Genomic DNA, 6,000 nt, shown 5'->3' on the forward strand with positions numbered 1-6,000 from the left:
CTATTGTGTGCCACTCTACTCTACGCCACTCTACTCTACCCCACTTCACTGTACCACACTTCACTCCACCCCACTTCACTCTATGCCACACTACTGTAGGCCACTGCACTGCACACCACTGCAATCTGTGCCACTGCACTCTATGCCACTTTACTTTACTCTGCACCACTCTACTCTGTGCCACTGCACTCTACACAACCATACTCTGCTTCACACCACTCTACTCTACTCCACTACACTCTATGTCACTGCACTCTACACCACTGAACTCTGCACCACTTCACTCTGCACCACTCTATGCCACTGTACTCAACTTGGCATCACTGCACTCTATGAAACTCTACTATAGTCTGCACCACTGTACATTATGCCACTGCACTTTACACCACTGCACTCTACACCATTGCACTGTATGCTACTGCTCTCTACTCTGCAACGCTGCACGCCACTGCATTCTACTCTACTCTGCAACACTCTACTCTATGCCACTGGACTCTACCTCTTTTTAAGAGTCCTTAGTTATGATTCTTAGGTCAGCCCCCCCCACCCCCATTAGAGACCCGCGCTTTTCTCAACCCTTTTAAATGCCTGAGGGTTACACACTTTATTTTTCTAGTGTTTATAAAGTAATATAGATCAACCCTTTTCTTTCTACCAATTTGTTAGTTGCCATTCTGCAACAACCAGGGAATATGTGATTCGATATACTTCCTCCGCCAGTACTCCTTCTTGGATGGAGCATTCCAAGAATATTTATTTTTTATCATTTTCACTTTTTGTATTTATAAACACTGTTAAGAAAGTGGTGTATATTGATTACAAACTAGAAATACACGGTGAAGTTAATATATATGTTAAATAAAGCTGTAGAAGCTGCAGACATTTGCCACCGCTTTCAAACACCTTATTAATGCAAAGAGCTGGCAACAGCTACATACTTTCAAAGAATGTGCTGAGTGATTTCATTGTGGACATACAATGGTGCACTGATTCCATTGAAGCGAATATTTGATAAGAAGGCCGCTCTGCATAGCTCATATTTACACAGTGCAAATTTACAAACAGCAGTCAGTGTAATTATAAAGCGCCACCTGCTGGCTGAAATGTGAATAATCTTTCTCTTTTGCTTTTTACGAAGTCAAGAATTTAACAAAATTAAAAAGTGAAGAGCCAAGCAGTGGCTTCGCATATGCAGCTCGAGTTTGGGGTATTAATGAGGCGTCACGGGTCTCAGGGCGTTTTCTCTTGGTGCTAGAGAACGAAAGCTGCTTTTAATGTTAACTTTTTTATCATCCCTAAATGGTCGGACCAGATAATCTCGCTTTGAGCTTTATATGTAAACGTCGAGTGACTATCAGAAGACGCAATGAGAGAAAGCTATGGCTTTCAATTCCACACCCATGACGCAATACGTCATTTCAATGACCTGAATTGAACGACCTCAGCTTCCATCAGATAACCCTTTTATTGCACCTACACTTACAGGTGCATTACAGCGCTTACTGAACTCGTCAAAGCGAGTGACGTCGTCAGCGCGATTAATGTGGAACAGGACTTTCTGAAGCTATGCTTCCAGTGCTGCTCTTAGTGGTGCCAAGTCCTTTACTAAGTTGTAGTGTAGCTTTTGTAAAGCGCTCGTTCACCCTTACAGGTTTCTTGGCACATGCTGCATGATAAATGGCGGGAAGCCGCACGAATAGCTCAGTAAAAAGCATGAACAAAGAATGTTTTTACTTGGTTTTTTTTCTTCTCAGAAGCATTTTGGTCTTATTGGGGCTCATCGCTCAGTGAGGTGCAGGTATATATAGCGCTTTTTTCAAAAGCGCATTCCAAAATTAAATAACTAGATCTTCCGCCGTGATTCTTCTAAGGAGAACAGCAACACAACAACTGTAAGAGGGGCTAGAGGAGTGATTAAGGCTAGTGTGTGAAAAAGGAAAAGTAGCGGTCCTAGGGGCTATATTATCAAGAAACGGCGTTAAAATTATCGCCACTTTAGAGGCAGAAAACTGCCGCTAAATCGGCGATAATAAGCTTGATAATATGCCGCGAGAATTCCAATAGAAGCCCATGTTCACACCGCAGCTTTAGCGGTAGTTTTCTGCCGCTAAAGTGGCGATAATTTTAACGCCGTTTCTTGATAATATGGCCCCTAGTTTCTAAATAATGCTTAAAACTTGGGGGCATATTAGCAAGGGCTGGCGATATAATTATCGACGCTTTAGCGTCCGTTTTTGGGTGAAAAGCGGCAATAATTATATCGCAATATCATCAAGGACACGCTAGCGCGTGTTTCCTTGATGTAGAGCCCGTTTCTTCACAGCCTCGCCTCGCATCGCTAATGAGATGCAAAGAAGGCATGGCTGTGAAAACAACACATGTTAATATCGTGAAGGCAGCTTCGCGATATTAACAAGGCGGTGCAGCGATAAAAATAATCGCCCTACCTCAGCCTTAACTCAGGAATTTAACGTCTGTTAAATTCCTGACTAAGGCATACTCATACTTTTATTGGAGATGGATTATGCTGATAGGACCACAGGGTCGTACCAGCAATGTTATCGTTGTTTTCAATGGAATATCGCTGGTTGAAAACACCGCTATCGCTGAAATATTATCGCCATAGCGCAATGCGTTGTAAATATAGCGTTATCATGGCGATAATATTCAGCGATAGCCGGCGATAATATTTCTATCGCTATGTACGGCCAGTGATAATTATCGCTGGCCGTTGATAATATGCCCCTACAATTTTAGACTGTTCTATACAATCCCAGTATTTCTGATAGGGGAACTGTGGCACAAGTTTATGTTGTGATATGCTATGTTATTTTATGCTTAGTTACGTTTTATAAGTACTGCAATAGGTTACTGTAGTAAAAATGTACACTACGCACGATGAAGGTAAGTCCTTTGTTCTGTGAGCAGGAAGATCAGTTGTTGCCGCACCACTTCCACCAACCTCCACTTCCACATTACCATTTCACCTTCAGCGTACTACACATCCCCCAACTGATAAACCAAACAAATTAGGAAACTCTTTCCCTCATTTACTCGTTTTTGACGCACAATAGTGCAGCAAGTCCATCAATTGTTCTTTTTGTATTTGTCGCCCTAAGTGGGACAGGTATGCCCAAACGTGTATCCTGTGCTCGCAATACCACCAGAGTCAAGCTAGTCTGGCTGATGGTCCCAGGATGCTTCTTTCCGGTCCAGGCAGGACCTGACATGTTAGTTCGGACGGGACTGTTCCCATGGGGAGCAGGGTCAAATTTGATTTGCATATAGGTGAGTCCAAACTGGAATGGCAAGTTGAGCAAACAACCGATGGATTTAGGTACGGATCTCTGTACGGGGGGTGAATGTGTGACATTGTTCAGCATTCCGTCCATCAGTTGTTCTTTTTGCGCTGCCCTGCGTCAAAAGAAAAGGGCAAGAATGCGCAGTATCTATGAGATGGTGCACAATTGAATTAACTGCCTTGCACCAATGCAGGCACCATGGTGCAAGGATGTCTGCATTGTAGGAATGATTGTTTTTGTGCAGGATGTCCCTTCCTGCACTAAATCAATCAATGGAGGCATTTTCTTCCTTCTTTGTGCGCTGCAGAATGCAACACACATAGAAAGATGCAAAAACAGGGAGAAATAAAGATATTTCTCCTTGCGACGTCTCCTTGGGAAGCATGGGCTTTTGATGCATTCCCATGTTTACAAGTCCTTTTAAATCAGGGAATGTGTCAAAATCCATGGGTGTTGGGTGTGCACATCCACCACATTGCCCATGGAACGCCTCTTTGATGTGGAGGAAGGCAGTGCAGCGACTTGCAGTGCTTTGCCTTACTTCGTATCTACGAGGCCATGTAAAGCAATGCAAAGTAGCTGAATGACATTCCACAGTCGGAAAATTAATATATACATTAGTACAAAATGGTTTCATTATACTTAAACTAATCTAGTACTTTTGGTTGTCTACATTCCCCTTTTGGGCTTTTGGTCTTATCAAAACCCCTCTCTTCTCTATCTCTTGAGTGTAAGTAGATGAGGGTCCATACTCCTGGACTTGAACACATTTTTATGCAATAGGCTGTTCCAGGTAAAATTGTCAGTGACATCACTCAAAGAAACATAGGTTGTTGAATTCTTTTGCTCAATAAAATCTGAATTAACGCATACCAGTGGTTTTAACACTTTAACTTCATCATCAAAATCCCATTTCTGTAATGAATGATTTAGTGTGTTGTTTGATGTGAGCCTGACGTATAGAGCCAATCTGCTCAACTGCTTACATCTACTGTCAACTCGTACTTAACATTTTAAAAGTTGAGTACCACAGTTGGGCTCAAAGTGCATACTAACTCACTTGAGAACTCTAACAGGATTCCTAATCCTTACCTACTGTCCAATACTAATTCCTGTGGATTTTACTCTGTGTTTCTTGTTATAGTTCTCCTTAAATTTCATGTATTTGTTACATATCTTTTCCTTTACCTACTTAGCCAACCAAACAACATCATCAGATAAAGGTATCCGATCTGAAATTGATTTTTCATACCTTCATGATTTGAAATGGTAAAAACACAGTAGCAGCAACCACAGCAATCCTATAAGATCAAAGGTTTGTTATACCTGATTTTTCCGATTAGAGTTATTTTTTATTTTATGAAAACATCCCCCCATTCCATTCCCACTAGGACTGTACAGAGCATAGGTCCTATGAAAAATTCCACAATCTTTTATATATTGCTTTGTCCAAACCAACTGTACTCCATCATCACTAGACCATGCTTATTCAAAAAGTTAAAAACTTTTTCCAATTCCCTATCACGGTATGTCCCTTCTCTTGACTAAAATATCACCTTGGAAAAGAGGGACATGTTTCATTTTCCCTAAAAAATGAAACATTAAACACTGAAATACAGCTGCTGCAGAGGCCAAACCAAAAGGCATCCTTCTAAATTGGAGGCACCCTACATGGGTAATGAAATCTGTATATTTCTTACTTTCTATTTGAAAAGGAACCTAATTAAGGCAGCAGATAAATCAAGTACAGAATTTTTTTTATGTTTGTCAACATTTCATTCATTCTCGGTAATTGGAAACAATCAAGTGCAATACTATTGTTTAAATTGAGCAAGTTAATGCATAATCTAATCTTGCTGTTGGCCTTGCGCATCATTACCGAGGAGGCCATCCATTCTGATGATTCAATCAGTGCTATGATTTTAGCTTCAATCAAATGTGCCAATTCAGCCGCTCAATCAGTGTCACAATTTATGCAGGACTTATTCTGGAGAGTGTTTCCGAGGTGGAATGTCAGGTCCACACAAGACCAACCTGTGTGTGGGGGGCTCTACTCTAGCTAGCGAAGGTTAAATATACACCTCATCGACAGAGTGGCATGATGCTTGCCTACTTGTACCTGACACATCAGGTGGTAATGATACAGCTAGGCACTAAAAAAGCAATTTTTCCTGCCCACCTCGGGGCGCAGGAGCTGTAGTGCCTTTTTATTGGAGGACCAATGCTAGGAACAAAAAATTACCTCCTCATACATTTTACAGACCACCTGTCATCTTACGCCAAGGATCAAACAATTCGCCAAGGATCAAACAATTCAAAGCAATGATAGAATTCAAACTCATGCCTCCTGTTTATGCAGCTCTAGACCACACCTCACAGCATATTTTTAAAAAGATGTGGAAATAGAGGAGGGTATATGAAGAGAGGAAGTACACAGACAGAAGGCAGAGTAAAGGGGTCATGAAATGGAATGTGATTGGGCTCATGATGGGCGGACATTATACACTATAAAGAAGCTACCAGGAGGGAATATATAAGGTTACAAATGGAGTTAAAATGGACTTTGGCCATGAAGGTGTTTCTTCATCTAAAAATAAAGATACCAAAAGAAATTGGTAGCAAAGGGAACCCATATTTAGGAATACAGGTGGAGGGTGGTGATGTGCAAACAGCATTTTGAATAAAAGCTGTCACTAAT

This window comes from Triturus cristatus, chromosome 10, assembly GCF_964204655.1.
Source record: "Triturus cristatus chromosome 10, aTriCri1.1, whole genome shotgun sequence".
NCBI lineage: Eukaryota > Metazoa > Chordata > Amphibia > Caudata > Salamandridae > Triturus > Triturus cristatus.